This window comes from Macrotis lagotis, chromosome 2 (genome assembly GCF_037893015.1).
Source record: "Macrotis lagotis isolate mMagLag1 chromosome 2, bilby.v1.9.chrom.fasta, whole genome shotgun sequence".
Lineage (NCBI taxonomy): Eukaryota > Metazoa > Chordata > Mammalia > Peramelemorphia > Peramelidae > Macrotis > Macrotis lagotis.
This window is the reverse complement of record NC_133659.1, coordinates 1-22457: the sequence shown is the minus strand read 5'-3', so window position 1 is coordinate 22457 and position 22457 is coordinate 1. Positions and strand designations below refer to the sequence as shown.

At 39.1% G+C, this 22457-nt stretch overlaps 1 long non-coding RNA gene across 4 annotated transcripts in view; it reads left to right on the top strand.

Annotated features, from left to right (window-relative positions):
- Nucleotides 1-13961, top strand: part of LOC141512292 (uncharacterized) — a 122623-nt gene extending 108662 nt beyond the window's left edge. For 3 of the 4 annotated variants that reach the window (XR_012475437.1, XR_012475436.1, XR_012475438.1), the window contains one exon: nt 12456-13961. This is a non-coding gene — a long non-coding RNA (uncharacterized LOC141512292). The remainder of the gene's footprint in view (nt 1-12455) is intronic. The other variant, XR_012475439.1, reaches the window with a different exon arrangement.
- The last annotated feature ends 8496 nt before the right edge of the window (nt 13962-22457 follow it).

The window sequence follows — 22457 nt, the reverse complement described above, 5'->3', positions numbered from 1 at the left end:
GACTTGCCTAGGAAAATCACATAGCCAGTTCATCCCTGAAGTCAAATTTGAACTTAGGTCTTCCTGAATTCAGTTGCCTCCTCTGTATGAGGAATGACTAGTTATACAAAGTTTGATTTCTTTCCATTTCTTGATTGTGACCGTAAACCTGGTCTTTTAGCACAAATAAATTGAAAGTTTTTCAAAAGACACCTGAAAGAGCTAAACAATGAAACTTTTCCTTGAAATGTGTATGTACCTTTCTATGAGAAAGGTAAACTTTCTACATTATATATACTTGTAAATGCAGCCATGTTTAGATGAATGTCTATTTGCACATCTACTTCTGCATGCACAATATCGAATATCCACGTGCACATGCATACTGACTTGTGTGTGTATATAGCCATATGTAGATGCCTATTCATATGCATATTCACACACAATTCTTCTGGGATCCAAGATATTCTCAACAGAATTGCAGCTCTAAGTAGATAAGACAAGGCTTTAGGGCTTGATGGCACTATTCTTCCAATGAACCCAAGGTAGATTGTCGCCCTGGGTTAGAGTGAGGTGAGTACTTGGAGCCATTGCCAGCTTCAAGGGGCCTATGAGGGATGAGAAAGGTTGTAAGGACTTTGAACTCGTTTAGTTTAAAAAGTCTATTTTCTCATATTCTAGGTGAAGGGCCCAGGGGAATACATTGCAACAAGAAGAGGAAGAGAACGAAGAAAGGTGAATGAGATTGGGCAGAAGAGGAGATTGTGGCTGCTCTGCTGACCCTTCTGCACAACAGAAGCAGCCACCCATCCATCCTTGAAAAACCCTACTGAAGAGAGATACTCATAGCATTAATCTGTATCTAGCTGAAAAACAATTGAGGGTCTCAACTCCTCCACTGGATATTGATCCTAATGTTGAGCCTGGGGTCATTTTTCACTTGTGCCTGCTTCTTGAGTCATGTGATCCCAGGTAGACACCCATGATCTAGGGCTCTCTGCTTGCTTTTACAAACCTTACCCAACTGATGTGTATGTGTGTGTGTATGTGTGTACAACTCTTTAAACCACGAAGAGATAACATCTGTCTTACACAATTGATGTGTATAACATTATAAACTAGAAAAAGAGATGACATCCACATTTGTGATCCAGAGGACGAAAGTCCCAAGAAAGCCCCTAAGGTTGGCCACTCATGAACAGGATGTTATGCCTCGTAGCCATCAGTAGCTTCTCCTCAACATGAGAAATTCCAGGGGCATCAGAAGGTCCAAGAGGAACAGGAAGTATAAAAGGTACTGGAGGTTCTCTTTCTCTATCACAGACTATAATTATATGATGAACTGAGGAAGCGAGAGAATGCAGTAGAGTTGAACTATCCCATCCAGTCCCATGCCAGGGAGATAAGTTCTCCCTCCTTGTCCCCTTTCACCATAACGAGAGTGCTCAGGATTATGCTTTTGGACTCTTGCAAAGATTTGTCATCTTGACGATGAGAGGAAATGGAGCCTCTGACAAAGCTTGACCCTCTTTGATGTGTGAAGAAACCTGAATTCCTACTACTGAGTGAGCATCTCATAATCTAGGATCCAGTAAAGGACACCTGTTCTTATTTCCCTTCAAGCAGTCTTAGAATGTCTCTAGTTCCTTTGAGGGATACAGGGATCTTCTGCTCTTATATATCCAAGGCTGAGAGAATATCCCCTCCCTCTCCTTTTGTATAGCCAATACCCCTCCCAGTGCAGAAAATCATGGGGCTTTTATTCCCTGGGCCATTTGCCTAGGGCTTCTTTTGCCTTTCTAAATTAGCTGTAGAAAAAAGTTGAAAGAATAATGAGTACAGAATCATGAGGAGCAATTATAAAAGGACAATTTAGGTTTTTCTCAGGAAAATGTCTCATTCATTAAAGCCATCCAAAAGGGTAGTGGACTGCTTTCTGACAAGATAAGACAACCCTTCTCTTAGGAATTCTTCAAGTAAAGGTTGAATCTCCACTTGAGAAGTATGGGTTAGAGGAAATATTTTTGTTAGTTTTGTGTTACACTAGAGGACCACTGAGGTATATTTTAGCTCAGATTCTATCATTGTTATTCTATCTTTTTGCAAGTCAATGGGTTTAAGTGGCTTGCCCAAGGCCACACAGCTAGGTAATTATTAAGTGTCTGAGGCCTGATTTGAACTCAGGTACTCCTGACTCCAGGGCTGGTGCTCTATCCATTGGGCCACCTATCTGCCCTGTTATTCTATTTTAATGTAAGTAGGCCCAGCCTTCTCTGAGTCACAGGCAATGGCTCTCAAAAACTCTAGTTCTCATTTGAACCATTTTTCATGGTTGGATTCTCACTGGTGTCTCAGCAGAAGGCTGGGATATTCTATTTCCCAGTTATTTTTAATATTATTTTACTTTATGTTGTCTAATTACATTCAAAAGATAGCCTTCAACTTTCACATTTTTTTTGTAAACTTTTGAGTTCTGCATTTATCTTCCTCCCCTCCTTTTCCCTCCCACCCCAACAGCATAGCAAAATCCAAGATAGGTAATACATGTACAATGTTTACCATATTTCCATATTAGTCAGGTTGTGAAAGAAGAGTCATAGCGTAAATGGCAGATAAACCATGAAATAAAAAAATCCATAAAATAAGTCTTAGAAATGTGAAAATAATTACCTTTGATCTGCATTCAGACTCAATTTTTCTCTGGAGGTGGATGGCATTTTCCACCAGAAGACTTTTAGAATTGACATTGATTACTCATTCCTGAGAAGAGCTCAATTTTTCATCGTTGATCATCACCCAGTGTTGCTATTGCTGTGTACAAAGTGGTCCTGGTACTACTCACTTCACTCAGCATCACTCTTACATCAGATTTCTTTGTTCTCAATCATTCATAATTTATATTTCTTACTCCTTTCAGACTCAAAGATGCACTGAGATAAAGAACCAGCTCTTGCCTGAGGACTTGGAGGTCAGTGTGGGCCAAAGTAAGCAGAGCTTTGAGACCTTAAGGGTGTAGGAAGTTTTACAAGGCCCATCCTTGAGAGAAGAGGATAACAAATTAGGAAATTCTGAGTTAGAGGGAAAACATCTAGAGGTTCTCCCATGGCCAGTTTGAACCTTGGAGGAGCCAAGGGCAGATGCAAAATGAGGGACAAGATAATACACATATTAAGTTCCTGAGAAAAGAGAGATTTAAGTGGACATACCCACACTGTGCAGATTGGTTAGGGGACATCACGTAGGGATATGGAATCTGTAGGAAAAAAATAACCTCATAACATAATGGCTAGCATTTGTATCGTACTTAAAAAATATCAAAATACCTTCTAATAAAAACCACTGGAGGAGTTTTGTATCCCAATGGGGACCCAATTACCTTTTCAAATGGACTACTCAATGCCTTCCTATCTTCTTTTCTTTTTTCCTCCTTTCATTTTCTCTATTTTCTTTCCTTCCTCCTTTCCTTCTTCTTCTCCTCTCCTCTGCTCACCCTTCTGCAACCCTCCCCTCCTGAAGAAGAAGGTCTCTTTGCACAGCCCTGACTCCTTTAAATCCAATTCACTTACCTGTCATGGAACAACCCACCCCCTAGTCTGTCTGTTTCTTTCTAGTCTCTGTTTCTGACACACCCCCCCTCCTCATTTGTATACTAAGGGTGGAATTAGTTTCACAGAATTTTAGCATTGGCTCGGGATTGTGAAAAGTCTTGATGTTTGGGAAGAGTGCTCCTGAGGTAGTAACAAGGCTATCAAAGAAGAGATATTCCCTGGATTTCCAGGAGATCAAGGGAAAAATGCTCCTCACTCCAGAGTTCTCAGATTACAGGGAACTCCTGGAGTGTCAGTGACCCCCTCATTCTCATGTATGTCTTGTGGGGCCTTAAAGGATATTTTTCATATAATGTTAGCACTAGTAACAACAATAGGAATGACTAGCTTTGGTATTGCTGCTACTCTGTGCCAGCCATTGGTCTCAGAGCTTTACAGATATATCTTTTGTTATTTTTCCCTGGAAGATGTGTGCTATTGTGATTCCCATTGAACAGCTGGGGAAACTGAGACAAATGGCAGTGAATTGACTTGCCTAGGGAAATCTCATAACCAGTCCCTTTCTGAAGCTGAATTTCAACTCGTGTCTTGCTGACTCTAGACCTAATGCTCTATCCAGTGAGCCAGCTAGCTGCCTCTTCTTTGGGCATGTACATCTACTAAGAATGACTAGCTTCACAATGTTTTTCTACACATTTCATGGTTGTGATGAAGGAAGATGGATTTTTATCACATAGAAATTGAAAGTTTTCAAAGGGCACCTGAAGAAGCTAATTGACAAATCTTCTTGAGATCGACACAGAACTGCCCATGAGAAAGAAATACTTTCAGTGAAAATGTGCACATGTGTATGCATGTATGTGTATGTATCTAGATGCATCCATGTGTAGAGATGCACGCCCATCTATGCATGTGATCTATTTCCAATGCATACACATGCACAAGTAAACTCACATGTATATATTAACACATGGACATATCTTCCCATATGCAGCTATATTCACATATAGTCCTTTTGAGGTCCAAGATATTCTCAACCAAATTGCATTTCAAGATAAGTAGGACAAGGCCTCAGAGCTTTATAACACTATCCTGCCTATAAATTTAAGGTAGATTGTAGCTCTGGGTTCAAGGGAAGGGATTCCTTGGAGCCACTGCCAGTTCAGGAAGGAGAGGAGAGAAGGCTTGGTAGAGGGATGAGAACTGATTTGAAGACTAAGCAATGATTTGTTTTTACAATCTACTTTCTTCGATTTTAGGTAAATGGACCAAGGGAATAGTTCAAAATGAAGAAAAAGAAAAAAAGACAGCATGAGACATGGCATACGAGGAGATCCTGGCTACTCTGCTGACCCTTTTTCACTACAGAAGAAGCTGACTAGTCACCCCTGAGACCCTACTCAAGAGAGCTACTAGCAGCATTGAACTGGGAGCAGACTGTATACTGGAAAAAAAATGAGGGTCCTATTTCCTCCTCTGGATATTGATCCTTAGTGAGGAGATGAGAGATTTCAAGACATATTCTGATGAGCATGGCACCATCATTCAATTATAGCTTCCTCTCTTGGGACTGATCCCAGACAGGAACCTCTACTTATAAAAAACTCTCACAATTGGTGTGTACAATCTCTACATCTGTGGATACAAAACCTGGAGGAAGAGTTCAAAGAAAGTACCCATGGATGGAAACTCATGACCAGGATGTTGTGCTGGTCTGGCACAAAACATTCAGGAGTATTAGCTTCTTCCCTTCAGCAGAAAAATTTGCAGACACATCAGAAGGTCTAGGAAGATCAGGAAATATAAAAGGGATTGTACATGATCTACATCTGGCACAGTGAATTCCAAGAGTTCCCTGTAATATAAGAATTCAGGAATGAGGAGCAATTTTCCATTAGTCTGCCAGCAATCCAGTGATACTGGCATCTTGTTAGCCTAGTTACCACCTCAGGAGAGCTCTTCCCAAACCATAAAGACCTTCCACAATCCCAAGTCAGTGCTCAGATTCTATGAGTAAAATTGACTGAGTAAATGAGAGAACACAATGGGAAATGAGCTAGCCCTTCTGGGCCAATGTCAGGAAGGTATGGCCTCCTTCCTTGTCTCTCTTCACAGCTATATCAATCTTGAAGAAGATAGGAAGAGATTCTGAAACAACAAAAGGATTCAAATTCTCTTTGAGGATGTGTAAAGAATCCATGAATTCCCACCATTGGGTGGATCCCCAACCTCGAGACCTGTATTTATTCCCCATCACTTAGTCATAAAACACCTGAAATTCCACCTAGAGATCCTGGGATCTTCTGTTCTCATTCCCCTGGGTCAAAGGGAAATCCCCACCCCCTTCTGTAAGGGAAGTAGAACCCATTCCAGTCAAGGCAAGCTGCCTTATGGCTTAAAGCCTTGGGGTCCTTTTATCCCTGGGTCATTTGCCTAGGTTTCTTTCGTCTTTGTAAAAGAACTGTATCAGAAAAGGTGAAAGAGCAGCTGAACCAAGGGACTGAGGCCAAAGTTAGAAGTGGGAGACAGGGAAGAGTCCCACCTTTTCATGTCGAGGGGACCTGTACTTGGCAGTCCCATGGGAAAAGTGGAAGGAATTTGGGCAGTGGCCATTCTGGGGCAGTGGGAGGCAGTGCCTCATGGACATGACAGCTAGATTCATATGCCTGGTGGGCATTATGCAGCACTTGACCCATTTCCTGCTTGGACCACCAACCTGGAAGGACTAAACACTAGCATCGACCAGTGGGGATCAGACCTGGAGAGAAGGGTGTGATGACATCACCAGAATTCATGCTCAGCTCTGGAATCTAAGAGGGGTGAGTTAACAATCCAAGTGTGATTTAGTCACAGTTGTTTCTCACGTGTCTGCCCCTTCACAGATGTGCATTAAGCACACAGGTTGTGTACCTTTGGCTATTTACCTCTCCACACATGAGCCTTGCTCACCCTGGGAATATAAAGTGGAAAGCAATATGATGGTGTTTTGTTTCAAGGGTACATAGAATGAAAGATGGAGGTGGAGCTTTCCCCCTTCACTAGCCTGGAATGCCCATAAGTCCACCATTTTGGTTGAATAATGAGTTGGGAATTGTGCTGAGGCCCAAAAATCAGAAATGGGGAGATTACAAAAAAATTGTTCAGTGGTAGAAGGCAGAAGGGGAGAAATAAGGAATGCAGTAGAATGAGTTGAAGGAACCAGGGTAGATGTATTAGAGATGAAAGGGACATTGATCTGAGACCCAAAGGACCAGTGGATCACATAGTCAATGAATTGCTGGAAGGAGGATTTTCTTTTCAAGGCTCAACAATGGAGGAAACTAAGTTTTATCCCAATAGCACAAGACTCTTCAGTGCACCCTCTTTGTTCCAGTTAGTTTTCACTCCTTAGATTCTTTACACACAAACTATGAACTGCCCTAGCCAAATTTTTTTCTGCCTAGCTTAAGTTCCAATATAGTTTAGACCCCTGTTTTAGGGATGGGCTACATTTATTTCCATATTTTTTGTTTTCTTATGTTCATTCATTAGCTTGTTTTCCAGTTATTTGTAGAGATAATTTTTAACATTTATCTTTGCAGATTTTTTTCTGATTGCAATTAAAGAAAAATTTTAATTGTTAATTTTTATTTTTATTGAATTTTACAATTTTAACCTATTTTTGCTTCCCACCCCACCCTCACAGAAGGCAGTCTGACAGTCTTTACATTGTTTCTATTCTAGATAGTGATCAAAATTTAATGTGTTGATAGAGAAATCTTATCCTATAGGAAAAAACTAAAATATAAGAGATAGTAAAATTACATAATAAGATTAACCTTTTTAAAAAATTCTTAATCTTTGTCTAAACTCCACAATTCTTTCTTTGGACATAGATGGTCTTCTTCATTCTCCATCACAGATACCCTAAAATTGTCCCTGATTGTTGCAGTGATGGAATGAGCAAGTCCATTAAGATTGATCATCACCCCTATGTTGCCGTTATGGCATATAAGGTTGTTCTGGTTCTGCTCATCTCTCTCAGCATCATTTCGTGCAGATCTTCCAGGCTTCTCTGAATTCGCCTCCCTACTGATTTCTAATAGAACAGGGGTGCTCCATAGCATACATACACTACAATTTGTTCAGCCATTTCCCAATTGATGGACATTCCCTTGATTTCCAATTCTTTGCAACCACAAACAGGGTGGGAGGAATATTTTTGTACAAGTGATGTTTTTACACTTTTTCATGATCTCTTCAGGGTATAGAAGTGGTATTGCTGGATAAAAGGATATGCACATTTTTATTGTCCTTTCTGTGTAATTCCAAATTGCTCTCCAGAAAGGTTGAATGATTTCACATCTCCACCAACAATGTATTAGTGTCCTAGATTTCCCACATCCATTCCATTATTGGACATTGTCCTTTCTTGTCATATTGGCCAGTCTGAGTGGTGCAAGGTGGTACGTCAGAGATGCCTTAATTTGCATTTCTCTAATGAACAATGATTTAGAGCAGAAAAATTTTAATAATTTTTGTAAGATTTTTGAGTCTCACATTTTTCACACTCTTCCTGCCCTCTCACTTGCAATTTCTAGGAAATCCTATAAGTTATACATTTATGCTAGACCTATTTTCAAATAAGTTAATACCAGAAGAAGAGGAAAAAACATCAAACATTAAACATGTTTTAAATTTTGAATATAGTATGCTTACATCTGTGTGCAGACTCCATTTTGCTCTGGATGTAAATGGCATTTTCTATCATCAAGAAATTTTAGAATTAACTTAGATGACTCCATTACTGAGTAAAATTATGTTCATCATAGTTGATCATTCACAGTTGTCCTGTTTCTGCTCACTTCAGTCAGCATCAGGCCTGAATCATTCATACTTTGTATATGCTATGTTTTGCAGTCTCAAGGATTCACTGAGATGAAGAGTCAACCTTTCCACCTAAGTTGCTGGGAGAACATGTCAGTCCTTTATTGGGTACTTTGGTGATCAGGAGTGAGATGACAGTGCTCCTGAGGATGCCATTTGAGAGAACAAAGCATGGTATGATAGTGTTATTTTTTGAGATCAAAATGGAGAAGTGGGAAGATTTTATCTGAGGTTTATTGAAAGAGTATTGAAAGAAGTGGATGTGAAGAGAGTAGAAGAGCTGAATAAAAAGCAATTGCAGAATTACAGAGGATAGATGACCACTACTAAGTCAGTATCCAATAAAGATGTTAAAACAAAAAGAAAAGAACCTATTTGTATAAAAATATTTCTAGCTGTTGTTGTAGTGGGGGCTAAGATAAGGAAATGGAGTTCATGCTCATCAGTTGGGGAATGGCTGAAGAAAGTGTGGTACATGAATGCAATAGAATATCATGCTGTTAGAAATGACATGCAGAAGATTATTTCAGGAAAACCTGGAGAGACTTAAACTGATACAAATTGGAGTGAGCAGAACCAGGAGAACACTGTAAATAGTAACAGCAATATTATGATGATTAACTGGGAATGCCTTATCTAGTTACAGCAATACAATGTCCTATCTGCTATTTAAGATTTCTTTTTTCAAGTCTTGCTGAGGACATAGGCTATTTTTCTAAGCCCCTTCTACCTAGTCTTACCACCTACTAACTTCATTGCACTTACCCGTACCCCAAATCTTCCTTTTTCCCCCTTAGCTCAGTCTCAGAGACCACTGAAATAGCTCTTTTCCTATTTAGTAGCATTGGGTTTGGTCACATTCCAAGTTCGAGTCAGTAAGATCACAGCTTTCAAATCAAAAGATTTATTTCTGAATTTCATGTGATCTAAGAGGAATTGCATAATTTCTCTAAGGCACAGCTTCTTTATCTATCCCACACAGGGCTTCATCAGATCAGATGGACTTGTAGGATCCTTTCTGGACATCCCACAATTCAGCAATGCCAAGTTTCCTAATGATGAGAAGTGAGGGAAGGGAAGCAGTGAGTTCCTGAGTAGAGTGGGATTTAAGACCAAAACTTCTTGAAAGAGAGCATTGACCCATGAGGTAGGGGGCTGGAAGGAGAGAAGGAACTAGGTCTCTAGGTGGGAGAGCCCTTATTTTGTTGGTAATTTTGGTATGGAGAGGTAGAAAGGTTAGACACTTGAGAGAAAATAGGTCTGAATGGGGAAGAAACCCAAGAAGAATATTTTCAGGGCTAGTTCATTTGAGAGGCATAGATATGACAACCCCAAAAATTAATGAATGGTATTGATGGAACTTGCTTTAATTTCCAGAATTAGCAGTTGTGGATTCTGAAGAGCAGTGGATAGAGCCCTGCTTTGGAGAATGCCTTTGTACAGATTCAGATACTGTGTGACCTCAACCCTGCTTTCCTCAGTTTTCTAAATTGAAAAAATGAGTCATCAAAGTGCCAATATCACATATTTTAGAGATGCTAATGTTAAAAAACCCATATCTGTCACTTAGTATCTTGTAGAAATGCTTATTCCCTTCCATCTTCCTTTGCCTTTTGTTGTTTAGGCCCCTTGCTATTATTGGGTTAAGTTTTTTGAAGAATATTTACAGAGAATATGGAGAGGTTATAGATTCTCTGGAGGAGAGAAATCAAAATAATAAAGAATTCCATGAGGATGTACTATTTAAGAGTTAAGTGAATGCACCACCAATTTTGAATCTAGAATGGGGAAGCCAGAAAAACATGTGACAATTATTTTAATGTGCATTGCTAGGTTGGCATGTGGAAGAGGGTTTGGCAGAGTTTGAACCCATTGGACAAAATAGGAACAATAAAAATGGGCAACCTGAAAACAAAGAATATGAAGTAAAAGTCTCAGAAGTTATACTTTTCCTACTGCTTCAGGATGAATTGACTCCTCCCCATTTGAAAACTTTAAGCTAAGGTGAGATAAGCACTTGTTTGTATTATTGGACATTGTTTTCAGGTATTGGTTGGACTAAAGGAACACTCATGTGTCTTGCAATGTCACCATAGGGGCTGTTGAGGCCTTTTACTCTCATTTGAACAGGAGACATACATCAGAGACTTTAGACGCTTCTGAGTCTTTATTCTCCTAAATCCTTCAAGTTATTCTTTTCTACTCTTTGTTTCAAAGGTACATACAATGAAAGATGGAAGATGGTCTTGTGCCCTTTACTAGGCTGGAATTCACACTGGTCCACCATTAGGGTTCAGCATCACTGAACTAGGAGCTATACTGAGACCCAAAAGTGAGTTTTGGAAAAGCAAAAATGGACAAATCACTGTGCTTTCTCTGGGAGAAATAAATGGGGATTGGTCAGCATTAGAAGAAGAGCAGGAGGGGAGAAATAAGGAAGGCCATAGAACAAATTGAAGGAACTAGAGTGGGTATATTAGAGATGAGAGTGTCAGATTGAAGTATATAAAAGGGACCGATGGGGAAGAGAAGGTATATAGAGACATGATGACCTGAGAAAAGGATGACTAGCTGATGACATCCAATGATTGCTGGTAGGAGGATTTTCTTTTGAAAGCTCACCACAGCAGGAGCAATTTTTATAGCCCATCAGTAAATGACTCTTCAGTGAATCCTCTTTCTTTGAATTTTTTTTCCACCTTATTTTCTCTAGGAACAAATCATGAACTGCATAACCAAATTAACTCTATCCACCTTCAGTTCAAATGGAGTGAGTTATATCAGTTCCTTTGCTTTGCCCTTGTTTTAGGGATGAGCTACATTTATTTATACTTTTAATTTTTTGTGTATTTACTTGTTTGTTCATTCCTTTGTTTTTCCAAGTATATGTAGAGATAATTTTTAACATTTATTTTTTAATAATCTTCCAATTACATGCAAAGAAAAATTTTATTGGGAGCTCCTGGATTGTCAGCATCTCACTCATACTAAAGTCTATATTGTGCAGTATTAAAGGATATTTTGCATGTAATGATCACACTAACAGCAAATATAACAATGACTGGCTCTTACTCTGTGCCAGTCATTGGTCTCAGAGCTTTATAGTTATCTCTTTTGATCTTTCTCCTTGGAAGATATGTGCTTCTATGCCTCCCATTTTACAGTTGGGGAAGCTGAAGCAAATGGCAAAGTGTGTTGCCTAGGCAAATCCTGTAGTCAGGCCCTGTCTGAAGCTGGATGATGTCTTCCTGACTCTAGCTGCCTCCTCTCTGAGAGGAGTGACTAGTTATACAAAGTTTGATTTCTTACCATTTCATGATTCTGATGACAAATCCTGGAGGTTTTGCACAAATGAATGAAAGATATTGCAAGAGTTCCTATAGGAGCCAAGTAAATAAATTTGCTTTTGAAATATGTACATGCCATTCTATGAGAAATAGTTCAATGAAAACATATGTGTGGGTATGTATAGATCTAGATGCAGCCATATTTAGTGGCACCTCTATCTATGCATGTCCAATGTTTGTGCATGCACAGCAGACAGGTGTTTGCACACACACACATGCACATACATACACGTGTGAAAATATACATGCCCTCACCCATTCTTATATAACTAGATTCACACACAAATGTTTTGGGGTCCAAAATCTTCTCAACAGAATTGAATCTCAAAATAAATAGGGCAAGGCTTTAGAGCTTCAGAACACACTCCTTCCAATGAGCTCAAGGTAGATTTTAGCCCTGGCTTAGAGGGAGGTAATGACGAAACCACTGCCAGTTCACTGGGGCCTATGGAGAGGAGACTTTGTAGAGGGATCAGAATTGATCTGAAGACTTTGAGGTGGTTTATTTTTATAATCTACTTTTTCATTTTCTAGGTAAAGGGACCAAGGGAATAGATTACAAGAAGAAGAGGAGGAGGAGGAGGAAGAGGAAGAAGACAAAGGAAAGAATTTGGGACAGGACAAAGGAGAGGTCAAAGGACGGATCAAAGAAGAGGATGAGGGACATTGTGAGGGACAATTTGAAGGACAGGATGAGGGACAGGTCGAGGGACAGTTTTGAGGGACAGTTTTGAGGGACAGTTTTGAGGGACAGGATGAGGGACAGTTTGAGGGACAGTTTGAGGGACAGGTTGAGGGACAGGTCGAGGGACAGTTTGAGGGACAGGTTGAGGGACAGGTTGAGGGACAGGTTGAGGGCCAGTTTGAGGGACAGGTCTAGGGACAGTTTGAGGGACAGGATGAGGGCCAGTTTGAGGGACAGGTTGAGGGACAGGTCGAGGGACAGGTAGAGGGACAGTTGTGAGGGACAGGTCTAGGGACAGTTTTGAGGGACAGTTTGAGGGACAGGTCGAGGGACAGTTTGAGGGACAGGTCGAGGGACAGTTTGAGGGACAGTTTGAGGGACAGTTTGAGGGACAGTTTTGAGGGACAGTTTGAGGGACAGTTTTGAGGGACAGTTTTGAGGGACAGTTTTGAGGGACAGTTTGAGGGACAGGTCGAGGGACAGGTCTAGGGACAGTTTTGAGGGACAGTTTGAGGGACAGGTAGAGGGACAGTTTGAGGGACAGTTTGAGGGACAGTTTGGAGGGACAGTTTGAGGGACAGTTTGAGGGACAGGTTGAGGGACAGTTTGAGGGACAGTTTTGAGGGACAGTTTGAGGGACAGGTCGAGGGACAGGTCTAGGGACAGTTTTGAGGGACAGTTTGAGGGACAGGTCGAGGGACAGTTTGAGGGACAGTTTGAGGGACAGTTTGAGGGACAGTTTGAGGGACAGTTTGAGGGACAGTTTGAGGGACAGTTTGAGGGACAGTTTTGAGGGACAGTTTTGAGGGACAGTTTTGAGGGACAGTTTGAGGGACAGGATGAAGTCCAGTTTGAGGGACAGGTCGAGGGACAGGTCTAGGGACAGTTTTGAGGGACAGTTTGAGGGACAGTTTGAGGGACAGGTTGAGGGACAGGTCGAGGGACAGGTCGAGGGACAGGTTGAGGGACAGTTTGAGGGACAGGTTGAGGGACAGGTTGAGGGATAGGTCGAGGGACAGTTTGAGGGACAGGTAGAGGGACAGTTTGAGGGACAGGTCGAGGGACAGGTGTGAGGGACAGGATGAGGGGCCAGGTTGAGGTACAGAACAAAGAGACAGGGCAGAGGAGGAGGTCCTGGCTACTCTGCTAACCTTTCTTAACTAGAGAAGCATCCATCTAGCCAACCCTAATACAGAGACCCTCCTGAAGAGAGATCCTAGCAGCATTGATCTGGGAGCAAACTGTGTAGCTGAAAAGCAAATGAGGGTCCTGTTTCTTCCTCTGGATATTGATCCTTGGTTGGGGGGAGAGAAGATGAAAGATCCTCAGAGATGAGTCTGAGGAGCTTGAGTTTCATTGTGTATTCACCCGTAGAAATGACTAATGCACAGGCTCACATTGTCCCAGAAATATGTGGGGACACTGTACTGGACATTCAATTTTAAATGCCATGAAATTGTGATTACTCTAGATTTTCCCTAGGCATGTGCATAATACATAAAAGAGGGTCAATAAACATTCATTTTATGACTTGTATTTGAAACTTTGGCTCTTGTATTCAATTGAATAAAATTCATGAACATTAATAATAGGTCTGGACTTGGAAGATCAAGATTCAGAAAGTGTTTCCAACATTTGTCAGGTAAGTGACTTGGGGTAGTAATCTTTCTAGACCTCAATTTCCTCATCTGTAAAATGAGAGAGGTTACTTTGCTGATCTCATGTTCATTAAAATGATGCTCCCTCATTGCCATGGTGTTGGACTCAGCATCTTTGTTGTATTTCACAAATCTAAAGTTTATTTTGTTGATCTAGTTCTCAAAACCAGATATAAAAAATTTTTAAAACCCTGTTCTCTGCTGCTGGAAATCTGCAGTAAAATAGCAAACTACACTGCAGTGATGATTCTTAGGAGACAAGTTAAGCGCCTAAGTTCATGCCTTTGCTAAGCAAAAACATCCATCTGAACCCATTCTACTCTGGCTTCTGACACAGTACTCTCATCAATGAGGTCCCAGACATATTATTCTAAAGATGAAAGCATAGAAGGTGTTTTCCTCCTGAACTTATGTGACATGAACAGAAATCTTTTAAACACTTTGTATTTTTGTGACATCTTTTGGCAATTAAGTACTGATAGAAATGATCATAAGGTCAAGAATTTTTATTCAAGGCTAATGTTCACCTGAGTAGTATAGAAATGAAAATAATGATTTTTATTTTCATAAGTAAAGCTATATCATCATCTATGGATTATCTGAAACACCTGACAATTCTAGTAGGTGACATGATAAAATGCATGATATTTAATTCTCCTTGTCCCCTCCTACAGTTTCCATTCCTTTTGTTATATCTCTATATTTTGCGAGTTTTTATTCTGTGAAATTTTTAAATTTACATGGTTTTTTCTTTTTTAAAAATGTATTTATCCAGTGTTATATAGATAATTTTGAACATTCATTTTTGTAGTTTTCTCTCTCCTACTCTTCTTTCCTTCCACTATGAGAGTAAGTAATCTGACAAATTGATAGGATTTATACAATTGTGTTACACATATTTTCACATTAGTCATATTGTTAAAGAAGAATCAAAATAAAAGGAAAACTTGAAAAGGAAAAAAGCAAAAGCAAATTAAAATAGTGAAAATAGTGTGATTTTATTTGTATCCAGTGTATTTAAATCCACTTGATCATGGCTTTTATTCATTTACTAGGTTCTATTGTTTTGTTTTATGAATCTGCAGGTTTTGTCATTGAATTTTAAAAATCTGACTTGGTTTATAAGTTTGATGTCTTTAACTTCTGGTGTCAGTAGCCAGGTGATAGTCATGTTTCTTTATATCCTGACCACATAGTGCAGTGCTTGAAACAAGGCATGTGCTTAATAAATTATTATTGAATAAATATGTGTATGATAAACAGAAATGAAAGTGTCACATATATACATAGATGACCAAAATCTGATGATTTAGCTATATGTTTATAGTGTGGATATGAATAGTTAGTGTTGATTGACGATGAGTGTGTGTGATAAGGTATTACAGAATTAAATTCTATATCTAAATGTCTTTGTTGTTGCTTAGTCATTCAGTCATATCTAATTTTTTGAGACCCCATGGGGTTATGCCAATATTATCCATAGGTTTTTCTTTGCAAAGATAATGAAATGCATTTCCATTTCCATTCACTTTACATAGCTGTATTCATATGTGTAAGTATGAGCACATCACATGTTTACAATGTTGATATGAATGAGTACATGTTATGCATAGATAGTCGCACTTGATTATTCATTTTTTGTATTGCATAAGATGTATACAATTGTCATCATTTTATAGACAGGCTAAGAAAAAAATCTTGCCTAGGGTCACAGCACAGAATGGATGAGGAAGACCTTTAAGAGTCCTTTCCTATTTTTCCAGAATGTTTGTAACTTAACCCTCTTCATGTTGCTTCTGATGTAATGGCATTGTCTTCCTTCCTGGTTCTTTCTCTGACACTTCCAAAATTCCAACATTAATAATGTCCACAATATCATCATTTTGTAGCTTGATTTTCTGCCTTCTCTGGCATCTTTAAAATCCCACCTTCTGCAAGAAGCTTTTGTAGTCTCTCATTCAGGAAGTTCTCTTCTATTTTATTATCTCTGATTTATTCTGTGTTTTGTACTTAATGTTTGGGTTGTATCCCTGCCATTAATCTTTGAGTTCCTTAAGGGAGGAGGCTATTTATTCATTTCTCTTTTTTACAGTCCCCTGCCCTTAGAGTCACTTAATGCTTACTAACCTTTTAAGTACAGTGTCAGATTGCCATTCTGTACTCCTTCCAGTTCCCTTACTGTTTTTAAATTTGAACTATATTGAATTGAGAAGAACTTTCTTGAGGTTAGAAGGAATCATCATCAGTGAAGACAACAGACATATCTACCCAAACTATCTCCTTCCTTTCGCTAGGAGAAAAGATAGAAAGCCAGGCGAGAACTACACAGAATATTGAAAACTCCCATTTAGCTTTTTTGTTCTTTTTTGTCCTTTTTTTAAAGGTTTTGCAAGGCAATGGAGTTAAGTGGCTTGCCCAAGGCTACACAGGTAGGCAATTAAATGTCTGAGGCTGGATTTGGACTCAGGTACTCCTGACTTCAGGGGAGGTACTCTATCTACTTTGCCACCTAGCCACTCCTTCACATTTCTTCTTTATTGTATCTATAATGTGCTTTTCATATCCTTTATCAATTTATATGTGAGCAGGCCATCACACACTACAGAGATAGAAAGACCATTGAAAGACCCTGCTCTAGGTTTTATAGAAATTATGGGCAAAGCAACTTTTCATCTCAGTCTGACCTCCACCTCTTCTAAACAAAAAGATGCTGCTTTATTTTCCTGACAGACAGATTGTAAGGCATCACAAGTTTTAGTTGTGTATCGAAAATTTGTTTAGGTTAGGCTTTAATGAAACAAAGTATAAGCATTGCCAAAAACAATAGTCACTGCATTTTTTTCTTAAAACAATATTGTTTCAGTGTATACAGTATTATCTTGGTTCTGCTCCTTTTGCTCTTCATGATTTTGTTCAAGTTTATCCATGTTTTTCTAAAATCTTCATGGTCACCATTATAGCACAGGAGTGTCCCATCTCATTCATATACCACAACTGGTTCAACCATTCCTCATTTGACAGGCATCCCTATGCTTTTCAGCTGTTTGATCCCACAAGAGTTTTTTACCCTTTTTCCCTAATCATCTTAGGAAACAGACCTGAAAGTATTGTTGCTGAGTCAAAGGATATAAGTAGTTTAATAAATCCTTGGAAATTACTCCAGATTACTCTTTCAAAATGGTTGGATCAATTCACAGCTCCACCAATAGTGAATTATTTTTTCAATTATTCCACATCCCCTGCACCATTTGTCCCTTTTCCCTTTCATCATTTAAAGCAACACAATAGGTATACAATGACAGCTCAAGAGTTTTAATTTGCATTTCTCTAACCAGTGAATATTTGGAACATTTTTCATTAGATTGTATAGTTTTTCAATTCCTTATTGGAAATCAGCTTATTTGCATTGAGCATTTAATCCATTATAGAATGACTCCTTATAGAATTTATAAAGTTCTTTATTTCAGATGAGACCTTTTTCTGAGCAACTGCCAATGAATTTTCCCTCAACTTTCTGCTTTACTTCTGATCTTGAAATTATTTATCTGAAACCCATTTAATTTAATGTCATTGAAATTCATTCTACAACTTACATAGCTCCATCTCTTATAACTGCTGGTTAATACGTTCTGTGTCCTTCAAAGTTTCTTGTAATATCTCTCTTTATATTGAAGTCATGTATTCATTTTGATTTGATATTGATAATGCTGTAAGATATTGGGAGCTTCAATGTGTTTGTTTTTCCAACACTACATACTATTGCAAGAATGGAAATAGACAATAGGCAGGAGAAGTAAGAGATTGGTAAAGGGGTCCAGGAAAGTGGAAAGTAGAACCAGGAATGAGTAGGACAAGAAATGTGGTGGAGAGTTCTACCTAGACTGTTTTCTGAGATTCTCCCAGTGATAGTGGTTTCAGAAACCTATCAGGTTTAATCCTTTAATAGCCAATGATTGCATTTAAACCTGATGGATCATAAGAAGTAAAACAAGGGCACAGGGATTGTGAAAGGGGCACCCAAACGTTGGCCCTTCAAAAATGGATAACTGAATGAAAAATATTTAAATTATGAAATTATAGCAAATGTACCATAGGAACATTAGTAGTGACATGAGAGTCTTACAAGGAAAGATATTAATAATTAGATAAAATAACCATCTCAATGATGAAGTATTTTGCAATAAAGAAAATAGAATATAAATTTCTTAAGGAAGAGAAAGGTCTAAGAACCAGTTTTGTGAATATAACCCTAAGTACCTTGGCCTCCTACTGCCTTGGATGTTGGTGTGATGAATCTTCCTATTGTTCCAGGGTTCTCCAGGGCTCTCCAGGGTTGTTCTCAAAGCCTACTGTTTCTGTGCTATCTGCCATTGCCTCCTGTGAGGCAATTCAGTTTCCTCAAGTTCTGGGCTTCTGTCTCCTGCTCCCCAGTCAGCTTAGCTTAAAAAGGAGTCTTGACTTCAAAGGTATGGAACCTATTGATACAAATATACTCTACCAGTTTATGGAATCTCCATTCCACTTAGTTTTGGGTTCAAGGATGATTAGGTCTTAGGGTTTCCCTAACATGCCAGCTTACATTACCATCCTCTTGGAATCCTGGCTCCAAAGAGACCCTGATTCCAATTCCTGAATCCAATGAGGATCCCCCTCAACTCCTGGAACAAAGGACAAAATATACAAAATAGAATTCACTCATGGAGCTTAAAAGGGAGAGTTGGGAGAGAGGCCCCCCCTTTCCAGCTCAGTTGATGGGGTTCATATTATGCATAAACTGCATGTCTTCTTTTCCTTTTATAAGCAGTCACAGGCTCGAGGATCCTGGAAAGCCAAAGATGAAAACAATTTGGATGTTTGAACAGTTTACATTGATTCAGATACACAGTCAAAATAGTAGGGGAGAAGAAGCATGCCTCCTTGTTAGGTAAATTGGACATGCTAGAAAATGCCTACAGAGGTCCTGCTGAAATGAATGTAGAACAATTTTTCAATGAATGTAGAATGTAGAATGTAGAATGTAGAATAATTTTTCAATGAAAAGCAATCATGTGAAAATGTCAAAATATCAATGATAGAAATTTGAGTTTTTAACGAATAAATCTTAGAGTATGGGACAAAAAAAAACTGGAGATTTTTTGGTGGAGGATGTTAGGTAACTGAAGAATAGAAATTCTTTGAAATAATATTAGAACCAATGACAGAATTAGAATTGGGGGTGTCTGTGAGATATTGAACCTTGCTAGGTTCAATGAAAGAGGGAAAATTAATTGAATAAAGTAAAAAGAAAGAATACCTGAGAACTGCAGAAAATAGCAATGATATGAAGATGGAATAGAAATATAACATTGAAGGATGATAGAACTTTAATATTGTCTTGCATGTCAAATAATTATGTTAAATGTGTCAACCATCATTGATTAATAAATACAGAATACTCCAACAATTAATTATGGCAAATTGGCCAGAAATATTAGGAAAAAATCCAGTTCCCTTGGGAAAGGATTGTGACATGAACCTTGCATGACCTGTAAGAATTAGTCATCTGTGTTTCTCCATTTCTTCACTCAATCACAAATGTGATCTAAATGTGAATGAGGCCCAGGTGTCCTTATTTAAATAATTGGTCACTCAAAAGAATGTTAATCGAGTGTAATAGGAAAATAATTTACTTGGCTGAAGCAAATTAGAGTTTGTCCTATGGATTTTGCAGAAAATAGCCAGCCAGTTTGGAAACATTCCATTGTTTGGCAGCATAGATCAGAGAGAAGTTCTAGTGAGTCTGCTGAGAGGGCCCTATATTGATGTGGGTTTGAGGCAATCTTTACCTCTGTCTCCCCAAAGGAAAAGGAATTTGTGAGGTTCAGGGATTCCAACAACTCAAACCTCGACAATTCAGGAGTGTCTCCAGGACCACAGTGACTACTGACAGCATCATCACACTCATGATCAAAGATAATGTTGATTTACTGGGGGAAAGACCACTTCAAGACTCCATGGGAAGATCAGTGGAAAGCCACAATTTACCTAAGGAGAAACACCTTGAGGACTCCAGAAAAATGATTTCGGGAGAGATCTGTGAGTTATCCCCTTGTCCATATATACACTCGGAACTTGTGATTAATTTCTCTTGACTTACACATGTGCCTGTGGAGAAAGTATCACAGACTTTTAAGTGTGTTTTTGACCACACTTAGTATACCACCCTACAAGGTAATTATTTCTGGTTGAGAAATGTTTATGAGCTGATAATCATGGGAATGGCACTATGATGAAGGCACATAAATTCTCACACTCCAAAATCCCCTGCCACCTCCTCCTCCTTATTAAAAAATCCTGAGTGAAGGAGGGGCACTAAGCTCTGGAGACTCAACCTTGCCCCCACTGGAAGAGTGAGTCACAGAGTCTTTGCTATAAAGATTTTTGATTCAGTGTATATAAAGCTTCATATATCAGAAGATTTCAAAAACTATTCTAAAGGCCTTATGGAGGCATTCTTGACCAAGATAATAACCAAATCAATGATTTAGAAATATAATTTGACTGCTCTGTGGAGAATAGATTGAGCAAAGAAGAGACTTCAGGTCAAAAAGACAACTGGGAGAGTATAGAAATAATTCTTGAAATTGTACAGTTCAGATTAAAAGACTGCATACATTATGGTGGAAGCTCTATGCATCTAGAAAACAAGAAACAGAAGAGATACAGTTAAAACTAATAATTTCTGAAAACTGATTTGATTGGGAATGAGAATGAAGGGAGGGAATTATAACTAGGAGTTAAGGAACTTGAGTGGCAGGGAACCAGCAGGTTCTTTCAATACAAAAGTGGAAAAAAGGTGAGAAGATCTAAGACCATATGAGTACTGTTTTGGAAAAGATGAATATTCTGTTGGAAATCTCTTAGAGATGATTGGGAATACTGAATATAGAGAATCATTTAGGATTTATTGCTTCAGAGGATTTAGGAGCCCTTCTTCAAAGATGTGTCACAGACTCCTTAGCAGGCCAGTAATACTCATCAGCCACATCTCAGATTCTTGTTTTTGTTTTTGCAAGGCAATAGGTTAAGTGACTTGCCCAAGATAACACAGCTAGGTAATTATTAAGTGTTTGAGACCAGATTTAAACTCACATCCTCCTGTCTCCAGGGCCGGTGCTCTATCCACTGAGTCACCTAGCTGCTCCAGAAGCATATTTTAAGTGCATAAAATACATACATGTCACTAAAATTAGACAAGTGAAATAAGGTCTAAAACCCTGTTCCTAGTGTAGTGAAGAGCTGAGTTCTAAACCAGACTAAGGTACCTCAGTTTCTTCACCCTTAAAAGAAAGATAATAATGGAACTCGACTCCCTTGTTTATTATGAGACTCAAATGAAACTAAATCAATGTTAACTTTTATTATCAAAGTGATTTATAAGACTTATAATATTAGAGAAATGCTACTTAATTGTTAATATTATATGAATATAGGATATATTAGTATTGTCTTACAGATGAGGAAACTGAGACTGTGAGGTTATGTGAATTGTCCAGACTTGTCCACCCAGTGTCAGATGCAGTATGAACTTGAACTTCCTAAAGACACATCCAATATCTCACATCCCCAGCTAGGCTGTTTTGCTGACTTTTTTTAAGTGATAAGGGAATGTTTTCTTTGCTGGAATGAAGCTTGGGCTCATAGAAGTAAAGTATCTTTTAGGGCAGCTTTGCTTTGAAGAATGGCATAGGACTCTATGAGGAACCTTTTCCTCCCTTGCCTGAAGCAGATCCCTGTACATCTTTCCGCTGAGACTAAGAATGTCCCTGATAGCAGGCAGATGAGGTTCTCCAGGTGCCACATTCATCTTTATTTTACCTCTCATGATTCTGATGAATTAAAAACAACATCATAATACATGCTTACAGCTTGGGACAATGGTTCATGGGTTAGTGATACTTCTCTGCAGACTTCCTTTGTCAAGGTATTTCAACCAAAATGCTGTCTCCAGGAGCTATCCAAAGCCCTCAGCTGTGTGTGGTTTCCACATTCCTAGCCCAATGGGGAAATTGCTTGTCTGCTTGTATTGATGCTTACTGACCCTTTGCTAAGGTAGGGCTCTGCCTCTAGGGTGGGATATGAAGCTTCTCTGGTTTTTTGCAGCTGCTTTCAAAGCTGTTTCTGGGACCTGCCTGTTTTCAAGTTTTCCAAGGTGTTATGATCCAAGCTGTGATATTTCCTCCTCTCCTTCCTCTGGTCCTGCCACCCAGGATTGTACCCTGGGTCCCAGTTTGGGAAAAGCCCCAGAGACCTGCTAGCAAAGAGACCCTGTAATGTCCTAAACTTGTTTGATGCCCTGATAGGCTGAGAATTCTGGCAGCTCATGCTGCTGCTA